This window comes from Pelodiscus sinensis, chromosome 1, assembly GCF_052426305.1.
Source record: "Pelodiscus sinensis isolate ZL-2025 chromosome 1, ASM5242630v1, whole genome shotgun sequence".
Taxonomy (NCBI): domain Eukaryota; kingdom Metazoa; phylum Chordata; order Testudines; family Trionychidae; genus Pelodiscus; species Pelodiscus sinensis.
Genome location: NC_143052.1, coordinates 15271684 through 15294712, shown reverse-complemented (window position 1 = coordinate 15294712; position 23029 = coordinate 15271684). Strand labels below are relative to the sequence as shown.

The following is a 23029-nucleotide window of genomic DNA, read 5'->3' as shown; positions in this document are numbered from 1 at the left end:
TCTCAACTCGTTTTCCCCACAACTGGGAAATAACCCACCGCAGTCTTCTTAGCCAGCTGGAAGACAAGATTACGAATTTTCTTAGCACAAATTGTGGGTGCCCCACAAAACCAAGTAAAAGACATGGGCTGTATGCTCTTCATTACATAAAGCGAGAGGAAGCATGACAAAACAAGTGAGAGTTCAAAATATAATGGAGGAAGGAAAAGGAAGGACAAGGGGGATATTAATATGGTTTTGTACTTATGTGGTAAGAGAGAAATTCACTGCTTAGCAGCCACCCAGCATAGGTCTTAGACATTTGTATTGATCTCCTGAGTAGGGAGTTAATGTTACATCTTCACAGTGTCCTTGAAGATCTCCGTTGTTTTTATTTCCTTTCTTCTCTGCCGATTAAATAACAATATATTGGTATTGCTGAAATAGATCATATGTATTTTCACCCATTTTTCTACTATCTACATGCACATCTCCAGGGAGCTAGCACACAGCAACTGGAATAATAAGAAATGCACAAAAGAAATAATAAGAAAAGAGAATATTAAAGGAGGATCTAAATTAATATATATCAGTGCAGTCAAATTAAATATGCATAAGATAAAATGCATTTGACAGTGGAGGATCGCTATTAAAAGCTGTTATTGGAAAGATAACAGATTAATACTGCATATTTTCTGAGTCTGTGAAAAGGTGTAGTAGAATGAATAACAGGCAATGTGTGTCAAAATAATATGCAATTCCATAAGGATGTACTGACACAGATTGCTACTGCTTGTGTTTATTGTGCATAATGAAGGCTTGAGTAACTGGCTGTTCAAGATCCTATGGTAAACCGGGATTGATTCTCCTCTCACACCAATGTAAATAAAGAACAACTCTATTGAAATCCATTCAGATAAACAGGTATAAAACTGGCATGAGATCCAAATCAAAGCCTCTAGGTTTATAAGAGGAAAAGCGTCAAAACAGAAGATATTATAAGTAGAGGTGTTAGACTAGATTTGATGACCGCTTGAGGTCCCTTCCAGTTCTAGTATTCTAGTATTCTATGACTCTAGATGCTTGCTTCGTTAAGAAGATGGAAGGTTCCCTTGAATAAATCCATTGTTTCAGTTAATGTGCTTCAAATCAAGCAAAGTGACATTCAGCTGAAATCACCAATTTTTTTTCTGGTTTCAGATCATAGGCCTGAATGTTTTCGACCTGAAATCACAGTTTGACCAGTTTGTGCAAAACTTGACTCAAGCTTGCCAAAAACAGAGACAGGCTGAACTAGATCCTTAGATCGAAACCAACAAATCTGGATTTGGCTTCAAGACCACAGTTTGAATGAGAGATTTTAAGAGGCAGGTAATTGACTAATCGGGTAGTCGATACAATTTGTATCACCTACATGATTAGTCAATTAGTCAACCTCTGTCCTAGGTTCATGCCGGACCAGGAGCTACCCACTGTGACTCTGTAATTTAAATGTAGTAAGAGTCGGGCGCACAGGCAGCCTGGCTCCCACTACATTTAAACTGCAAAGCCTTAGTGGGAGTAGGTCCCAGGCTGACACGCGTATAAATGTGATTTAACAGGTAAATTCCCAAGCTGTTTGCTATGTTGGATGTTGCTAGAAAAAAAAGTTTAGCTTAGCTAATCCTTACAGCTTGTTTAATTAGTTAACTAGGTTTAGAATCTGTCACTCAAGTATACAGTACAGAAAGCTGCAGTAAGAGAAATCTAGACTTGCTATTTGCCACTATTATTTTCTTATTTTATATTACATAATACTTGCCTCTTATTTTGGAACATCATGGTCACAGGTCATAATGGTGATGCCTAAGTCTATTCCCTGTTTTACTTTAGCATAATTCAGCTTTCCCAGGCAAACCCTATCCTATACCTGCTTTCAATGGGGCTTACTCCAAAATTAAGTGCACTCTAAGCACAGTCACTTTCTCAGTAACTTGGAATCAGATCTGCCTCCAAGTGACGATGGGAATGATGAGAGCTAATTGCAGAAGTTTAAGGACACTGTACATTTACTATTCTGAGGCCTTGTCTGCTAGAGTTAATAACATTTGAAAATTAAAAAAAAAAGAGTGTAAGGCCAGCCATCAGCCAACCCAGGAGACTGCTGCTATTACATATGTGAAACATTTACGTAACATTTAAAGTTCAGTTAAATAAACCGTAAGTGTTATTGTGTTTGTGTGTATCATTTAATTCTTATCACTTCTAACGTACTTTTGCTACATATGTAGCTTGATACAGGTAATCAGTATTATGTACTATTTCCTAAATTAATAAAAATCACACTAAGTATATTCTCTTAGATGTTGTAAAATGCTGTACTGAGCTGTAAATTAACACGTTTTAGTGATCAAATTTGCCCCCTTTTTTGAAGAAATATGTGAAGTAGTATCAGTGGGAAATTCGATATAAGTCAATGATATTTTGGTGATTTAAATCACCTTGATTTAAATCAATCCACCCTGCACAGAGATTTCTCTTAAAATGAAAAATTACTAACTCAGTCAACATCTATTGTTTTCCATTTTTTTAACTTCTTGGCTTTAAATTAAGATCAAATTCTCAGGTTACTATGAAACATAGACTCATAGATTCTATGAATCACTGAGCATGGTAACTTACTATATGAAAAGATCCACTGATTTCAGTGGAAATACTGTAGTGCAGGTAATAGTATGAGTTTGTGTTTCAGAATCTGGCCTTTAGTTTCCACAGGATTCCATCCAGCATTTGGCATGGGGACCATTTGTGATCTACCAGGTATCTGAAAGAACACAGACTAGAGAGACATGGCTGAAGCTCCCTGGATGCTGCTAGGGCTGGGCCCCCAAGCTCTGCTCCCCCCCTCTTCTCCCGCCAGCATCCTTCTACCACTCAGCCACAGAGGCCAGATCTCCCTGCTGCACTATCCGCCCCTTTGTGCCCCCACTCAACATGTGGCCCCTGACTTAGTTGCTGCCCCTGGATCCCCCTGCTGTTCCTGCCCTGTGGCCAGACCTCCCTATACCTGGACTCTGTGATCCAGGAACATCTGAGGTCCTGCCGGATCATGGATGTTGCCATACCAGAGAGTCCTGGTTAAGAGAGGTACAACCTGTAACAGTTTACTGGGGTAAATGGATTATGAAGGCAACTCTGAATATCTTTGCTTCCAGTCTTTCACATTGGCATCTTTGTCATCTCACCAAATTCTTAATCTTCTGATGTTCCTTTCAAATCACTGTAGAATACAGTGGTAAATATAGTACAATTTGCAGTCCTGGAATTGTGTTTTGCTCCACCAACTTAGGGTGCATCTACACTGCACCATTATTTTGAGATAACTAGTGTTATTTCAAAATAACAATGAGAGCGTCTAAACAGCCGTTCTGTTATTTCAAAATAATTTCAAAATAACGGAGAGCTTATTCCCAAGACTGTAAACCTCATTCTATGAGAAATAACGCCTATTCCAAAATAGCTATTTCGAAATAAGGCATGTGTAGATGCTCCACTGCTGCTATTTATGAAATAGCTTCTCCTGAGGGCCATTCTTAGGGTGTGTCTAGACTACAGAGTTTTGTCGACAAAAGTGGACTTTTGTCGACAAAACTATACCTGCGTCTACACTACCGCTGAGTTCTGTCGACATAACGTCGACAGAACTCAGCACTTTTGTCGACGCTGGTAAACCTCATTTTACGAGGCATAACGCCTTCTGTCGACAGAAGGTGTTATTGCATGTAGGGTTGTGTCTAGACTACAGGGTTTTGTCGACAAAGCAGCTTGCTTTGTTGACAGAACTGAATGTAGTCTAGACGCTCTTTGTCGACAGTATCTGTCGACAAAACTTCTGTCGACAAAACCCTGTAGTCTAGATGTACCCAAAGTTATTCCTCCCCAGTGCCTCCTGGGGCTCTAAATCAAGATAGCACATCTGCATTAAGGAAGCCTGCCTTGGACTAATTTTGAGTCTTCCCTGCAGTGCAGATGTTCTATTTTGAAATAACCTATTTCAGAATAACTATTCTGGAATAGTTTATTTCAAAATAAGCGTGCAGTGCAGATGTACCCCTAGCATGTTAAGACTACAGGTCATAAGCAACCAGCATTTTGGAAGGCACATTGCCATTCTGAATTTTACAGTGCAGTCTTGCTGGCAGGGAATGAGCTGACATCACTGAGAATTCCAGCACTAAAGCAATATAATCATAATAAAAGCCTAAAGGCTCTAGTGCCAATGAAAGAAGTCAGTGATGAAAACGGCATTTAGGGTAAGCTCTCTAAAACATAAACCTGTGACTATGTATGAGAGCTTGTGTTCTTTTTCATTAAACACTTAGCCTCATCCAGTTCCTATTGATGTCAATGGCAAAACACACCGATTTCAGTGGAAGCAGGATCAGGCCCATACATTCTACGTATGGTTAACTTATGACACAGTTCTTCTAACCAACAAAAGAACTTAGCCCATCAGGTACAGAGCTGGGACAATGAGGTGAGATAAGAATGGTCTAAGAGAGTTGAAGAGGCATTACCGGGAAGTTCAGGCTCTAAATATTACTTTTATCAAATGGAAGAACTATTATTGATATAAGTGTTTTCATTTAAAAAAAATAATGAAAACTTTGTTTGCATTTAAATTTCCTTTTCACTGTGCAAGTTCATGAGAAACAAAAGGAAATATAATCCCAAAGGAAAGACATGCTAGCTGCTCTAGTCGCATTGTTCCAAGATAGTGAAATACAAAAAGACAATGAACAAACAGCCAAAAGTGAGAAATTCATAGATTTCAGGTCCAGAAAGGATCCTTATTATCATTTAGCCTGGGTTCCTGCAAATATAATTAATCAATTAAAATTCTCTCAGTGCCAGTAAGTAACCTAAGGTGTTAATAATCAGGTAAGGATGTTTATTACTATAAAAATATTATAAATCCTATAGCGCCCAGCATCATTCAATATGCACTTCAGAAATCTGCACCAGATGATGCCTCATTCATGGCACATCATAAAATATTCAAACTGAATGAGGCAAGAACTTTCCTTGCTATTGTAGCTGTAAATCAGGACTTTAAAATATGACCCTTTCACAAATTTGTGCTCATAAGCCATCAGAAGAAGAGTACAAGAATAACTGTGGTCTGTTTTTAAAATATACAGCTATAAGAAAATATGTATTATAGGAGACACAAGTAGTAGGAGACACTGGCAAAGGTCACTTGACACTTTCCATTAAAACATGCTGTTTTCAGGTGCTTATAACTTTGCCAAATTTCAGTCATTTGGGATGAAATTAGCTAAGCTGTCTTGTCTGTCTGCCTCAGGCGGTTTTTGATTGCTTGTTTGTTTTTTAAATTTCAGCAGAAATTATTCAGCCACTTCTCAAAATGAGGTAAGGTGAACACATGTTGTTTCGCCTATGTTAAAAAATTATACCATTATTTCTTTGAGCATCTCTACTGCCCTCATGCCCTGTAGTTAGGTGTTGAAATTGGGAAAGGAATTTTGCCATCTTTGTGAAAATCCACCCAAGGTTGTTCAGTCTCTGAACCTCTGAAAATCTCAATTTGTAGATGCTCAGTACATGCTTCTTTAAGAGTGTGCCAGCTAAATTCACAGACGTTTCCCTCATCCTGATTGCATATATGCTATGCCCAAATTGAGTGATCAGATAGCAAGTATGAAACACCTGGACACTTTTTTTTTTTTTAAAGTAGGGGTGGGAAAGCAGTTGTCTGTATAAGGCAAAGCTCCTAATATTAGGACATCCAGTTACCCTATCCCCAGAGGCACACAGGCCAAGTAGAATTTTCCCTGCAATTCCATGGGGAGACTATCTCTTCTATGCTTTCTATGTGGCACTCAGGTAGCAAGGAGAAAGAAGCCCCTGACTGGAGATGAGGAACTGGGCCTGAGGGAATGGTGAGGGGAGAGACTGGGACAAGTATCTTGGAAAGAACTAGGGACAGAGACTGGTACATGTGGCCAAGAGGGGCAGGAGATGAGCCTAGGCCAGGAAGCGAACCTGAGCAGATAACTTGGGCTAGGACAATGAGCTAGGGAAGTGTAGGTCTGGGAAACAGAGCCAGTAAGGACTGGAGGTGAGGGATAAGATGTGGGTCTGGAGAGGATGGATGAGGACTGGGACATGGAACTGAGGGGAGGTGGAGTGAGAGATTGGCACAAGGCCTAAACTTGGATGTGGAGCCAGGGAAAACTGGGACACAAGGATCAGAATGAGGTGTTTAGTAGGGACTAAATGAATAATGGGCAAAAGGACTAGAAGTTGGGGAAAGGTGCAGCAAGAAGAAGACTGGGATGTAATAAAGCATATGCTACAGGCTGGGACAGAAATGTCTGTAACCTCTAAAATATGCTCCCTAAACTGGAACCCAGGATTCCTGAGCCTCAACATTCCTCTGCTGTCAGAAAATAGCAGTGAAACGCAATGGTAAAACATGCCACTTATCTGGCATTAGTGTGGGTCCTCATAGAAGATGACAACCTATTACTGCTGTGAGTTATTCTGCGAGCTGAAGTGGCAGAGATTTATGTTGACAATGCATTATGTGGGAAACAATGCAACTCCACATGCTGGAATATTCTGGGGTTTTGGGATCTTTTGAGTTTGCTTTTTCAAAAACCTAGAAATTTAAATAAGTAATAAATATTACTGAGGGGCTGAGCCCACTGTTCGCTACGCTCACCAACCCCCTCTCTCGGGCTGCTTTCGTAAACTGAGAGCCTGATGATGTCTTTCTGTTGCATGGCAGGAAAAACTTTTATATATAGAGAGAGAAAGAAAATAATGCTACAATTGCAAAGTAAAATAATTAAAAATTAGGAAAATTTCCCTCTGGTTCTAGCACTACTTCACTTCTACTTCTGGGAGTTCTAATATAGATGTAGCTGCAGGTGAGAATCTGTGTTTTACATACAGCAGCATCTAACCCTCCTCAATGTGGGGCTATGAGATGGTGCTTAAAACAACAGTGATTTGTAAGACCTTGTCTTTACTGGTGCTCCCACTGCTGATAGCAACAATGGAAAATTTAGGGCTACAAAAATTCAGAACACCTGGACAAGGTTTGATTTGAACTGTGTTTTAACTCTACATTTCACAAGTAGAAGGCCTAGCCTGAGATATATCAGTTATGATGAAACTAGACCTATTATTTATGGTGGTTATACTAGTGGTATAGTTATTAAGGCTACGTTTTAGTTGAGTATTTTTAATAAAAGTCATGGACAGGCCACGGGCAGTAAACAAAAATTCACGGCCCATGACCTGTCCTTGACTTGTACTATATACCCCTAACTAAAACTTGGGCTGAGGCTGGGGACACAAGTGCTCTGGGAGGGGTGATCTGCGGAGAATTTGGATGCTGGGGGTGGCGGCCTGGTATTCCCAATGGTGCTGGGGGGGGGAAGGACTGGCGGGGCTGGCAGGCTCCCCACCCAGTTCCATGTACCTCCCTGGAAGTGGTTGGCATATCTCTGCAGCTCCTATGGGGACGTAGAGGAACTGCAGTCAATGGGAGCTGCAGGGGTTGGAGCTTGTGGCAAGGACAGCACACAGAGGAGACCCTCTGGCCTGGCCTTCCTTCTAAGAGTTGCAGAGACATGCCAGCCACTTCCAGGGAACTCCTCCCACGAGGCAAGCTCTGCCCTGCACCTCAATTCCCTGCCCCAGCCTTGAGCCTCCTCAAACTCCCAAACTGCCCCAGCAGCCGCTGGAGTGATTGACCCAGAGTCTGCCTGATCTGACCAACCACTGCAGGAGTCACGGAAAGTCATGGAATCTGTGACTTCTGTGACCTCCATGACAGAAAAGCAGCCTTCATCATTATTAGTAAGGCATTTTTCTGTATTAGAGAAATTTGCACTGGTAAATTTTCTTAATATAGCTAGGCCGTAAGAAATTTCATAATAAATGCTAGGTCTCAAGCTCTGCTTGGCAGTCCACAAACAAACTGAAAGGCAGATGATGGTTAAATAGTTTCCACTCAGGCTATTTTTTTAAATTCTACAGTAGCCAAGAAAATTATTAAACTCTGCAAATTACCAGGTTTAAAGGGTGCAAATTCTTATATGTATTTTTAAAGGGCAATGTTAATTATTAATTGTGGGGAAAACACACACACACACAACTTTTAATTAAATCAAAAAATAAAAATCAGAGTGAATTACGTACCATTTATTTCACACCCTGTGTGTTGTCAAGCTGGATGCCAAAGATACAGTGTTATCAATCTCCCAACATTTGAATACATACATAATAATTCAGGCCGTAAAGGGTCAAACTGAGAGCATAAAACGTTGTAATTTTTTTATATGCACAAGTATATGTTAGCTCACTAATGAGGTTAATTCTGAGTAAGAAATTACTTCTGGTTCACTCATTTTCTTATATGGAATTCCAGAAATTCAGTCCAAGCATGACTTCTCTTTCCTAACTTTTATACATATACAGGCACATGCACGTGTGCATGTGCACACACAATACATACAAGTATATGTGACTCTTTAGTCTGAATATTTCTCAGTTTGCTGTCATTCAATAAAAAGTGAAGCTCCTCTATACACACAATACCATCTGAGGTATTTTGTACTTTGCTTACGTTTCTTGGAGCTGGAATTAGGGTTACCAACTTCAGTTGGATGAATTCCTGGAGATTTTACATCATGATATTATTTTAAGATTAATCTTTAATTCCTGGAGACTCCAGGACAATCCTGGAGAACTGGTAACCCTAGCTGGAACAGTATATTTTATAACTTTTGTTCCACTTCTACAGTACAACCTAGAATAAACTGATATTTAGAATCTGGAGGAGCTCCGCCATCTGACAGCAATTTAAAAGTAGGTCAGATTTCAGGACTAGTAGGTCAAATTCCATTTTCCCTTTAACTTGTTTTTCAGTGGAAACCAACCACGATGTCCTGCCAGCATTTACTAGGAAAAACAAGGCTCTAAAAATACTCATAATCGAAGTAACTGAAAATGGAGGCCTTAACTAATAAAAGGGATGGTTCCGCTCCTGGAGGTACTGCAATACCAGGCCGATGGGCTATTAGATGTGGAAATGTAAAAACACTGCTAATGTATCAGTAAGGACTGTCCTGATTCTGAAAATAACTAAGAAAAAAAACAAAAACAAAGTCCCCATTACAGTAGATTTCAGCCCTCAAGAATTTTTCTGAATTTTCTGCCAAGTTTGCTTGAATAAAACACTAAAAATTCACATTCTCATTTTCCTGTTGAGTTTGATTTCCATACAGATTCCAGTGAATGAGTTTGCAGGTAGAATTGTTTATGGAATCAGTGATTTTTAAGATTATATTAGACCAGAGGTTCTCAAACTTCATTGCCCCTTGACTCCGTTTTGACAAAAAACATTTTTACATGAACCCAGCGAGGAGACCCAAGCCTAGACCACTTGAGTTCTAATGTTCTGGGGCGGGGGAGGGAGGGCGGGCGAGGGTCCCCAAAGCCCAAGAGCTTAAGCTTCAGTCTTAAATGGTGGGGCTCAAACTTCAGCTCTGGCCCCCAGCAAGTCTAACACTAGGCCTGGCATTTTAATCGGGTTCTGACCAACTTTGGGTTCCCAACCCATATTCTGAGAACCACTGTATTAGATAATAGTCACAAAAAGTGAAATTCATCCCTGAACAGATGGGCAGCAGAAGTTCCACCTTAGCCTGTACTCTGTGAGATCATCAACAGGACTTGTGTGGTGCACAGACTCTGAGTTGGTCCTCTGCCTAGGAATACATTTAAATCAAAACATGAATTTTGAATTCAGTACACAACAATTTGTTCTAGAAATCTAATTCTAAATATAATCTCACCTAGAGAGCGAATGGAAACAATAAAATGCAAGCTAAATGTGAAATCCAAGTAAGTCAACACAACTCAAATTTATCAATACATAAAATGTTAATCAGGTACTTTATTTATCAGGTTACAATATAAAAACATTGATGAAAAATCTGCATACCAAAAGTATTCATAGAGATTGTTCAGCAGCTTTTAAACAAGTCTGAGGAAACTGTAAGCTTGTTACAGATAATTGGTGAACATGGAAATGAAATCCATCAAATAAATTATTCACTTATAATTATTCACTCAGCGCTGGCCAGAATGTACCACAAAGACATTTAAAAACATTCTCTTCAACTTACTCGCTCAAGATCAAATATGACAGATTCATAGATTTTTGTGGTCAGATGAGACCGCTATGATCATATATTCTGACCTCACGTGAAGCACGAACCATCTAACTCCTACATTAAATCCTTAACTTCTGGTTGAATTACAGTATGTCTTTTAGCAAGGCACTGAGGCTTGATTTAGGGACTTCAACCAAAGGAGAATACATCACACATCCTGGTTGAGTTCTGCCCAAAGATTAATTATGTTTATTGTTGAAAATTTGCATCTTATTATCATACAGATTTCAGTGAATGAGCCTGCAGGTCGAAGTGCTTACGGAATCAGTGATAGGGGTTCTCAAACTTTATTGCACTGTGACTGACTTCTGACGACAAAATTACAATACAGTCTAAATTTGTAGAGCCCTCCACCACCACTACGTACCATGGAGTTCCTTTGCCCCACCTCTGAAACATCCCTTATAGGCTCGTCCCTCTGCCATATCTCATTAGTCCTTCTACCTCACTTTGTCCTGCCATATGTTTTCAAACTCAGATGCACCCCTTAGGCCAAAAAGTTTGCCCATCCCTGTTCCACTATGAATATTTATTCCCATCTGAATTTATCTCGCTTCATTTTCCAACCATTGGATCATGTTGTGCCCCATGACTACATTCCCATAATAGAAGAACTAGAGGACACCAAATGAAGTTAATGGGTAGCAGGTTTAAAACTAATAAATGAAAGTTCTTCACACAGCATGTAGTCAACCTGTGGAACTCCTTGCCAGAGGAGGCTGTGAAGGTTAGGACTATAACAGAGTTTAAAGAGAAACTAGATAATTTCATGGAGGTTAGGTCCATAAAAGGCTATTAGCCAGAGGATAGAAATGGTGTCCCTGGACTCTGTTTGTCAGAGGCTGGAGAAGGATGGCAGGAGACAAATAGCTTGATCATTGTCTTCAGTCCACCCTCTCTGGGGCACCTGGTGCTGGCCGCTGTCGGCAGACTGGCTACTGGGCTAGATGGACCTTTGGTCTGACCCAGTACGGCCGTTCTTATGTTCTTAGGTTATGTTCTTATGTTCTTATTCTTGCCCAGATTAATGATGTTATTTTCTCTAACTTGTTCTCCTCTAATCTGCTCAGCGGATCATCTTCTCACAGTCCCTCCTCTTCTCCCTAGATGCATTGACTCCTCCATCCCCAGATGCTGTAAGTCACTCTCCCTATATGCATGGATAGCCCACCTCCAATTAATGCAGATGAGGGCTTGACTTCAGAGCACAGTGCATGAGCCAAATGGTTTTGGACGAAGCCCCCATGCTTTTCAGAAAGAAGCATTTCTTCTGTGATGAATTATCCAGGTTTGGGTGGACCATACTAGAAAAGTGGGCAGCTCTCAGGGGTAGAGCTCACAAAGCCCTCTTGTGGCTGGAACTGGGGTCAGAAACAGCAGTAGCAGATCAGTAAAGGTGAAGGGAGAGAGGCATCTTCGCTACCTCTTCAACTCCAATGACCACAGCAGACCCTGCATTCTTCCATCTGAACTGGGGATATTTTCTCCCTCTCTGCTGATTGGCGTTTACACCTCTTTTCCCCACACTGCCTCTACTACTCATTAATCTTCCCTGCTCTCCATGCTTCTCTCCACCCCTCCCTTCCTCTCAGCACCTCAGTTGTTCTCTTTACCCCATGCCATCCACTGCTAGCTGCAATCCCCCTACATGCTCACCTTTCACCCCTAACTCTTCCAAGGGCTCCCCTCACCCAACACACATTTCATCCCTTTCTTCTTTCTGCTTGCCACCTCCTGGCTACTATTAACTCATCAACTCTATCCTCCACCTCATCTGTCTTGTCTATTCAGATTTTGTTCTGTGTTTGCATAGCACCAACAATGGGGGGCTAGTCTATGACTGAGGCCTCTAAGCAACACTGAAATAAATAATAAATCATAAACAATTGTGGGCTCTGTGGGGCTGGGATTGTAACAACGCGTGCAAATAGGGATTTGATTCTGTTTAGGGCCTTTCTGGTGCTACCATAATACAAATAATAAACAAGCAATAATAAGTTAGTTCAGGACTGAAGAATCATAGGGTTGGAGGAGACCACAGGAGGTCACTGAGTCCAAACCCCTGCTAAAAGCAGAATCAACTACAACTAAATCATCCCAGCAAGGGCTTTGCCAAGCCAGGAATTAAAAACCTCTAGGGATGGAGATTCTACCAGCTCCCTAGGTAACCCATTCCAGTATTTCTCCACCCTCCTAGTGAAATAGTTTTTCCTAATATCCCAACCTACGCCTCTCCTTCTGCAATCTGAGACCATTGTGCCTCGTTATGACATCTGTCACCACTGAGAACAACCTTTCTCCATCTTCTTTGGAATCCCTCATCAGGTAGTTGAAGGCTGCTACCAAATCCCCCCTCACTCTTCCCTTCTGTAGAGTAAATAAGTCCAAATCTTACAGCCTCCCCACCTAAGTTGTATGGTCCAGCCCTCTAATCATTTTTGTTGTCCTCCACTGGACTCTCTCCAATGTGTCCACGTCCCTTCTGTAATGGGGGCCCAGAACTGGACGCAATACTTTAGCTGTGGCCTCACAAGTGATGAATAAAGGGGAATAATAATTTCCCTAGATCAGCTGGCAATGCTCTTTTTAATGCATCATAACATGCCATTAGCCTACTCATTCCCATCAACTTTCACCCATAATTATTCCTGAAAATTGGGACTTTATTCATTCAATTGTCTGAGTATTAATAACAAGCTAGAAATAATGTTCATAGTTAAAACAGCTTGATTCGATAGCACCTGGAATTTTCTGCACTGGAAATCAGTGGCCTCCCCCATTAGAATGGGCTGATTTTCCAGGCCTTGAAGTCTGCATTGATAATGCACTGCAGGGGCCTGCAAAGACCAGCTAATTTATTTTTTGTTTGGACAGACGGCGGGCACTGTAGTCAGGCTCTCAGGGCCTCAAGGAAGGTTTTATAATGCACAAAACAGACATTTAAAAAACTGCATCTGGTCCTAATTCCTATTACTCTCCAAATAAAACCATGTGAACCACTGAGACAGCTGCATTTGATGAGAAAGGCTGCTCCATGCTCAGCTTAGTGGAAAGCTCTTGTGGGAGAATCCTTGATCGTGGAACCCACTTAGTGGACAGTATAAGGAATGACCATTCATAGAGCACAATTCAAAACCCACCTTTGCACAAAGACCTTCTTACAATAATGTTAAGGGGAAAAAAGGTAAACAGAGACACCCACTGAAAGCATCTGGACACAGAGGAGGCAATGTGAAGTTTTTACAATTTTAATGTGACCATTAATTCTGTGTTTGGTGCCTGATGTTATTGAAATGGGCGAAGCCAGATCAGATAATTAGATGACTGAAAGAAAGAATCAGTATCGTCAGTACCGATAGCAATACAGTACAATAGCAGAATGTATTGCGTTTTGAAAAGAAAAGCTACATGTCAAGGGAAGTCATTAGTTGAAAGATAAATAGGATCGTAATACCCAAAAATCTCCAGGGTGCCTACATAAAGGAAACAAGCCCCAAGGCTTATTTTAATAATTCTTCAATTATTGACCTACTAGTAGCAGATTTAAACCAGACCATTGAGATGTTTATAATTAAACTCGTTGACTCAGCATGGAGAGATAGTTTCCAGGAATCTATTCACACAAATGAAAACATATGCACCCTGATGATCATAATGAGGACGTCAGCATAATAAGGAAGATTAATAAAAAGGATGTTATTTGGTACTGCCACTTTTGGAAATGTCTTAAGAATCTAGGCTGGCCTGCTGCCAGATGCTCTATTTTTACTGGGACCATTCCATGGCCCAAGGAGAGTTTTTAAATGTCTGTTTATTTATGATTACTACTTGGCTGAAATATATTCTCACCGAGAGACATTTTACATGCCCTGCAACTGAAAACACTGCAGATTAAGTAACTGGCAGTTAATTCAAGTAACTCTGAAGTAATTTTTTTAATGAGGGGAGAAAACTGGTGCCATCCAATTTACTGTTACACTAACCCAGTAAGATTATTTTCTTATGTTTTAGGGACATAACTGGACAGTGCCATCTTACCATAACAAAAGGAAAAAATAAACATCACATTCATTTTCTTTAATGTATTTTAAGAGGCAGGTTAATGACGTTTGCTCTATAAGCAACTCAAATTATTGCACTGTAAATGTTGAATCTGGGAAAAACAAAGTCAGAACAAACACAATTAATTAGATGTGTACAGGAGCTGAGCTGATTGAATAAAGATGTAGCCAGGTTCTCATGGATTCAATAGCACACAGGACCTAAATTCTGCAGCAAGGTCCTGCTATCAGCACAATTCAAACTGTCTCCTGTGTTTTATGGATAGCATGACTGTTACATGGTCAGGCCAGCTTGTGCCTTTCCCCTGTATGGGTCTCCAAGTGGTACAGGGAGAGGCAGGGAAGGATAACTCAGTGGTTTGCGCATTGGCCTGCTAAATCCAGAGTCGTGAGCTCAATCCTTGAGGGGACCATTTAGCGATGTGAGGCAAATCTGTCAGGGATGGTACTTGGTCCTGCCATAAGAGCAGGGGGCTAGACCTGATAACCTCTCAAGGTCCCGTCTAGCTCTATGAAATAGGTATATCTCCATATGTTATATTAATATTGGAATAAGGGTAGGAAGGTAGTGTAACTTCTAGAGTCCCTCTCACACAGGGACTAGACACATGTTCAGTCCCCTCTCATACATGCTGAAAGTAAAGATTCTGGGGGTGCTGCCACGTGCTGGCTTGAAATGGTTTCCATTTTTATAGGGTTTATAATTTGGTTCAATGGCTCTCAGCAGCCCAACTATAAAAACTGTTCCAGCATTCTTGTCAGACACAGCACTGTAGGAATACCCTCTGGGTTGCTAGCTATGCCAAAGAGGATAGGTAGTTCCTCCTCATAGAATCATAAAAGACTTATGGTTGGAAGAGATCTCAGGAGGTTATCTAGTCCAAACCCCTTCTCAAAGCAGTACTAACCCCAAGAAAATCATCTGAGCCAGGGCTTTGTCACACTTGGCCTTAAAAACCCCCTAAGAATGGAGATTCCACCACCTCCCTAGGCAACTCATTTCAGTGCTTCACCACCCTCCTAATACCCAACCTAGATCTCCCCCACTGCAACTTGAGACAATTGCTTGTTGTTTTGTCATCTGCCACTACTGAGAATAGTTTGACTCCATCCTCTTTGGAACCGCCTCCCCCCTTTCATGTAGATGAAGGCTGCTATCCCCCTCATTCTTCTCTTCTGTAGACTAAATAAATACATTTTCCTCAGCCTCATAAGTCTCGTGCCTCGGCCCCCTAATAATTTTTGTTGCCTTCCACTGGACTCTCTCTAACGCATCCACATCCTCCTCACCCCCAAGGCATCATGCAGAACTGGGCTGAAGCATCAGGGAAAACATACTGTCCTCTACTAACAGATGAAGCAATGTATGCATTTGCCCTGTGCAATGTATGCATTTGCCCTCTCACTCCCTCCCAGAGTTTTCCTAAAGCAGTTCTACATTGCACTCCCCCACCCGCATAGATAGGCCCTGTGTCTTAAAGCCCCAGTTTAACTCTCCCAGCATCTTGTGTTCCAAAAATATTACAAAGGGCCATCCACAAGCCCCAGGTGCATTCCAAGGCAACAACAAAAAATACAAGCAGCAGAAATACACACGCTTTAAATCACAGCCACCTAACTAATTCTCCCTGCTCAACCATCTGGCTCCTATGAAAAACCCCAAATAAATAGATGAGCCATGAAGCATACTTTGTGCCAATGTGGTTTTGGATACAGAAGAAATATAAATCAGCAAACAATGTTATCCTGTCTCTAGTTCGTAACTTTCAGGAACACAGGTTGTTGTGATAATGGACAAGCATTTTTGTAAGGAAATTGCTGGCTGTTGGAGCTGGATTGAACTGGCACTATAACAACTCAGCTAAAAGTTTTAGTGACTTTAGGGAGTTAGTGTTTATCTTATAGTTTATTTAATTTGGCCTATGTGGTATCTGATAACAACCTTGACACTCCTGTAGATAAAACCACATGACTTCACAGTTTTACAGAAGAAAGGGATTCAGCTATGACTCAGAAATAAAATAATCTGATGACTATGTTTCTGTATAATGTCTCTTAGAAGAAGCTCACTGTTGTAATGATTGTTTTGTTTCTGATATTTACATGGCAAGGACTTGTAAACCTGTTAATATGCACTAAATAAATTTATTGCATTAAAAAGGAAAAGAACAAAAAGAAATATAATCATTCAGACTTTCTTTTTCTTTTTATAATGGTTTTTATGGATCAGTCATGGACTGTAGATGGTTTTATCATATGTTAAAAATGCAATAACTTGAAACATAAAACCAGCAGCCTAACCTCAACCCAAAATGAAAAATAACCAAACAGATTAAATCAAACCCAAATTGTAACCCTCACTTAGGGTGCATCTACACTGTACCATAACTCAAAATAAGGTAAGAAATTTGAGCTACTCAAATTGTGTGTTTTATTTCGATGCTATTTCGAAATAGCTTATTTCGTCATTTGGCGGTGTCTACACAGAGCCAATTTTGAAATACAGTACTATTCCAAAATATCCCTTACTCCTCGTAGAATGAGGTTTACAGGAATGTCAGAATAGAAAGCCCAAAATAACGGGCTTTCTGTGAAGATGTGGGATAGCTATTTCGGGATACGCTGGTATCCCGAAATAGCACTGCAGCATAGACGTAGCCTTACTGACAAAACAGCACTTTTTATGTTCCTATGCTGCATAACGTAGATCTTCTGTCCTCTGAGAATTCTGGCAAGGTAGATTAAAAATATTGTTTGATCATTGTTTATATAATATTCACAGCATATCACAAGATTCACAGACAAATATGAAGACAAAGACCTTGAACTAACGAGCTTACAGTCTATACAGTGAGATGATAAGGGCCATGTATTTGACACTGAACTCTGGCATTTAAACGATACAGGCCACATGCTCAATGGTATAGCGTCGCTGACTTCAGTGAAGCTATGCCAATTTACATCAACTGAGCATCAGGCTCAAAATGTACTTAAGTTTCAGTGTGAGAAGGGATCAAGTTTGTAGCTGTAATATTCAGATCAGAAACGCAGAGAAATTAGATAAAAATAAAAATATTCTTGCAGGAAGATTAGAGCATCACATAACTTTATTTTGTAGAATTCAGCATCATAACACACAAGAACACAGAGAGAGAGAGAGAGAGAGAGAGAGAGAGAGAGAGAGAGAGTGCTGTTCCTAAAGCAGAGAGGCACAATTCACCCCATCTTGCTTTAAGACAAATCTTTTCATACTGATTCTGTTCACATGATTTGGTAGAGAGCCCACTCATCTGCTAGCAGGACCTTCCCTGACAGCTAGCAGGGAGACAGGGAGATATTGGGTGTGTTTTGGCTAAGATCAAGTGTCGTGCAGTTTGCTCTTGCACTGCTTAGCTATCCGGCAGGTAGAGTGGTGTTTTGCACAAAGTAATCAACTTTGGCTGCTGTGGGGTCACAAATCACTTTAGTACTGAATGTGGGGGTGGTGAAATGCTATGAACAATGCTGTAATTATCGTAGGAATACAAGGAAGCAAGACTGTGCTTAACCTATCCCAAATGAGGAGGAGCTTGTTAAGCCAGGAGCGCCAATGCTGCAGCCCTGTGAAAGTAAGAGGGGTGGTGACAAGTCCCCCTGCCAAGAGATGTGGCCCCTACCCCAAGGATCCTCCCTAGACGAGTTTAACCTGTTCTCTCCCTGTTCAAATAATGAGCTAAATAGGCTTCATTAGGAGCCTTTTTGTTATGTTAAATGTTCAGTCCGAGTGGAAATCGGTTGTGGTAAGGCTGTGTTTTTGCTCTGTTTGCAAAGAGATGGAAATTACTAAGAGGTTTTCCTCTTAGTGGCATGCAGAGGTCACAGCATAAGGAGACCGACAGTCAAGTGATGAATAAGTGGCTGGTGAGATGGAAAGCTGTGGGAAGCAGCCAGCAGGGTGGCTGGCAGAGAGGCACAATAAGTGGCTATCAGGGTGAAAGTGGTGAGCAGCCATCCTGTGGGAATGGCTAGTGGGAGCAGTGAACAGGCAGCTGGCAGGAGCAGATGACAAGTGGCCAGCAGGATGGCTGCCAGAGAGGGGCAGCAAGTGAGCAGCATAGCAAATTAAGATACCTCTTTACTCTCACTCCACCCAGGGTAGGAGATGAACTCCACAAATGCACCTCTGAACTCTGTGTCTGCATTAGCCAAGGACATCAACTGTGAGAGTGGTGCAGAGACGAGTCGTGCTTTTGGACTTAAGAACCAGAGGAGAAAAGGATACTGCCCAACTTATTTGGGTGTGGGTCTTTTGCTTATGGTTCATGTTTATGAACCCTGTTTGTGGTGTGTTCTCAAATTGATGCCAAGTTACCTTCCAAATTTTAATCAAAGTTTCTTTCTACACACCAACCTTGTGCTTGCAAATGTGGAAGTATTGCGCCTCTCAGAGACACCCCAGGGTGATCTGGAAATTTCCCAGCTCACTGGCCAGGAGCACAAGTCAGTTCTGTGATGTACTGATGGAAAGGAACCCCTCACTATTGAACCCCACCCTTGTTGCTCTTGGCTCCGTCTGGTGGAAGGGCTACAGCAGTGTAGATATTTGGACTTGAGCTGCAGTCACAGTCTATGGGACCCTCCCACCTCACAGGGTCTTACAGTCTGGGCTCCTGACTTAGCCCAAATATCTACACTGCAATCAAACTGCCCCTTAAGTCTGAATCTCACAAGCACAAGTCAGCTGGCCCAGGGCCAGCTGCTGGTTTTTAATTTCAGTGTAGGCATACCCATTGTGTCACAGCTACATACAAGGGGGAACAGATTCTTTAGCAAAAGTAGTTAACACATATTCCAAGAGACCATTCAAAGAGAAGTGGCCTGTTAACAGCCTTCTATTCATGAGAGGAAGGGGGGAAGGAAGAAAGGGGGAGGGGAAAATGCAGCTCGCAAGCGGAGGGTGTTAGTGAGTTATAGATTGTTGTAATAAACCATGGATCCAGTGTCTTCATTCAGTCCATGATGGTTAGCAAAAGAGGTAGGATTTTTTATTGCCCCATCTTGTTGGTGAGAAAGACAAGCTTACACAGATCTCATCTCCGGGTATGTACAAGCTCCAAAGCTTGTTTTTTTTCACCAACAGAAGTTGATCCAATAAAAGATATTTCCTTACACACCTTGTATATCTAATATCCTGGCATTGACATGAAGTGGCAACTGTTGAGGAGGGACAAAGGCCCTGCACCAGCCACATGACTGCCCCTCCACCTAACTCCTCCCGGTGCTACCCCAGGCCTGGGAGAGGGCCTCAGCTTTTCTCTGCCCTCTCTCCATTCCAAGCCCCATCTTGTCCCAACCTCACACCTACCTTTTCCCTTCCCTGCACTGCCTCTGCTCTGCCCACACTCCACTCCTTCCCTCAAACTTCCTCCCCCAACCAATGCAGCCCAGGGACTTTCAGGGCACAAAGTGTCAGCAGCAGGGATCACCCTCCTGAAGTCACTAGCAATGGAAGAAGTGGAGTGATTGTCCCCAGCCCACTCTGCTCTGCTAGCTCCCAGCTGCATCACTGGTGCGTGTGGGGAGCGGTTCCACGCCTTTCCCATAGCCTCCTCGTGAGCAATGTGAATGGGAGCTGGCAGAGTGGAGCTGAGTCCGCCTTACTCTGCTTCCCATCATTGATGGTGAATTCACGGGGGAGGGGGGAGGGAGGATCCCCTGCGGCTGGCACCAGGTGCCCTGCTAGTCCCTGCAGGCTGCCTTGGGGACTTTTCAATTTCTTTTGGAATGATCTGGGGGAGAATTTGATTATATCCTTCAATTCCTGGATAAGCTGTGGTATGGGGTCCTCTTTGAGGTCTTTCTAGTAGGTCAGGGCTACTCACCTTTGGAAGTCCTGGGGCCCACAATGATACTCACAGCACATGCCAAGGGTCACAACTTAAGTGTGGCTGCATATACATGCAAATATATATGCAAATATATGCAAATAGCTTCTTTCACACTGACGGGCATGAATACAAAGCACTTCCTACAATGCCCCAGCGCTCCCTCCCTGGGGGCTAGAAACGCCAACACCCTGTATCTGTCTGTTCCAGCCAGTCTGTCCACTTGCATCTTTCAATGCTCACTCCACCTGGGAAACGCCTCGCCGTTGAGGAGCGTGTTCCCAGGAGGCCATGTTCAGAAGATCCACCTGTGGGCTATGTGTTGAGCCCCACGTAAACCCAAACCACACTGTGGGCTGCAAACCCGTGTTGAGTAGCTCTGTTGTAGGTGGTGTTGGAGAGTTGCCAGTTGGCCTCAATAGAGATAGGCACCATAGACTGTGATTTACAAAAGCCAGAATAATGCTAGCCTGGGAGCCACCTGTGCTAACTAATGGGAGATGCTGACAAGAGGTGTGTGTGCTAATCCCACCTAAGTCTGGGCTTCAAAGAAGTGCTCATCTCTGCTAGTAATTCATAAATGGGAAATGGTCTTCTGGAGCTAGGTAGTTTAGGTGCCCAAGCCTCCTCTTAGGAGAATGAGTTACACAGGTGGCTAATTCCACAGAAATCAGCCAGAGGGGAGATATTTCTTCCCATTTAATGACCTTTAGCCCAGTGCTTACAGGACTCAAATGGGTTGTAGGAGACCAAGTTCAATTCTCATCCTACCTCATGGAGGGGAAGTGGGGGGTGGAGGAGAAAAGGGATTTGAACAAGTGCCTTCCAGTTGTCCAGACAGTAGTCTAAACTCTGAGGTATAAGGATTTCCTGGTGAGAAAGACCTTCCACTGTGAACCTGCTGACCCATTCTATCTCCTCGTGAGTTCCCCATACCCTAGTTGGCATCTCTTTACATCATCCCCAGTAGCAATTACCATATACAGCAGTCTGTGTGTGTCTGTGTGCACTGCCTCCAGTCTGGGAAAGGGATCAGGACTGAATGGCTAGGCTAAAGCTAATGGTCAAGCCTAAAAAGACCTGTCACCACTCAGACTCTCCACATAAGTGTGCAAACATGTGGAACATGACAAGACCGGGATTCAGGCTGGAGAATCTATAGTATAGGCACACGATTTAGCCATTAACATTCAGGATAGCCAAGTAATCAGTGGAGTGGATACGAGTTCCTCTAAGACGGAACGTACTCTTATATTTTCTAAGAATTTCATGCTGTTTATGTTAATATTGTAAATAAGAAAGATTGAAATGGCTCCCATTAAAGAGAATCCCATTGATCTCTATGATAGCCTATACTAATTCCTATAACAAGTATATTAGTATAGGTTGAATCTCTCTAATACGGCACGCTCTGGTCTGGCAACATCCGTGGTCCAGCATGATTTTTAGCTAGCTGGACGTCCACTTATCATGGGTGTGGCTAAGTTTCCAGTGGTCGCATAAAGATTATTTATAGCCACCAGTCCTGGCTCTCAGTGTTCTGTGCTGTTATTAGCTCTAATTTACTCCTATACGTTTTCTAAGAGCCCAGTGAGCAGTGGAAGTGTTCGTAATGCTGCTAGAAAATATTGACCTATTCTGTAGCTTCCAGTCTGTGTCTCTATCCAGGTAATGAACCGAGTATATTTATGGGATGGAGGAGGCTATTCACCTTAGCCCTTTGTTATAAAACAATATGGAAAACAGATTTCAGGCAGATAATTTATGAAGCGTTTTGAGATCTCCTTTAAATAATGTGTTATAAAACTGCATGAACATTTGCAGCCCACAACAAAAATGCTCTTTGGCTCTATCTGGCCATGTTATTTATGTTGTCCTGGTTGTTATACTCTTCTCTCTAGTTCTGCTCCTTAACCCCCAAAGTTTGAATTGATCGATTTAAATGTTGGAGCACCACAAACATCTGGATTCTATTTGGCTGCAGTATTCCCTGTACCATATTAAGATGTCATCTGTTCAGTTTTACAGACCAAGTAAAGGCCTTAGTCAAGCATTTAACAGCTAAGTACAACATATGGGAAATGCATATCAGTTCAGTGACTGTATTAAAAGTTTAAGGGTTCAATTAAGAGAAATATTTTCTGGTTTATTCTCAAGAGATTAGGAAAAACAGAAATACTGTTTCTTTAAATAAATATAAAACAGTAGGCTTAAAATCTCTTATATTGTATGTATGTAGGTACATGCATAGATATTTACACAGCACTTAACTTGGTAAGGTACCTAATTAACATAAACAATTGATGTGAATAAATGTTGATATTTTTACTGAACAAGTCTTCATTTTTTTTAAAGGCATGCTCCGCGGCTTTGCTCCCCGTCTCCCTGGTCTGCTGGGGGGGGTGCAGCTAGTGCCCCCCCCCCCAGCAGACCAGGCTTTTCTTGCCTACCCCTGGGTTAGAGCAGCTGGGGGCTGCCGGGTTGGTCCCGCAGCGCCGCTCCGGACCAACCCGGCAGCACCTCAGCTGCTCTGCCCCAGGCGTCCTGATTCAGCCGCTGCTGGTCAGTTTCAGCAGCGGCTGAATCAGGACGCCTGGGGCAGAGCAGCTGGGGTGCTGCTGGGTTGCTCCAGTAGCACCGAGGAGCCGCGCTACTGGAGCAACCCAGCAGCACCCCAGCTGCTGTGCCCCAGGCGTCCTCAAGTCAGCCGCTGCTGAAACTGACCAGCGGCTGACTACAGGAAGCCCGAGGCAGAGTTGCTCTGCCCAAGGCTTCCTGGAATCAGCCGCTGATCAGTTTCAGCAGCAGCTGACTTGGGGACGCCTGGGTTTCTTAAGTTGAATCTGTATGTAAGTCAGAACTGGTGTCCAGA

General features: G+C 42.2%; 1 protein-coding gene across 2 annotated transcripts in view; it reads right to left on the bottom strand.

Moving 5' to 3' along the window:
- Positions 1 to 23029, bottom strand: part of CAMK1D (calcium/calmodulin dependent protein kinase ID) — a 409667-nt gene that overhangs the window by 86722 nt on the left and 299916 nt on the right. The gene's annotated exons all lie outside the window — the stretch shown is intronic.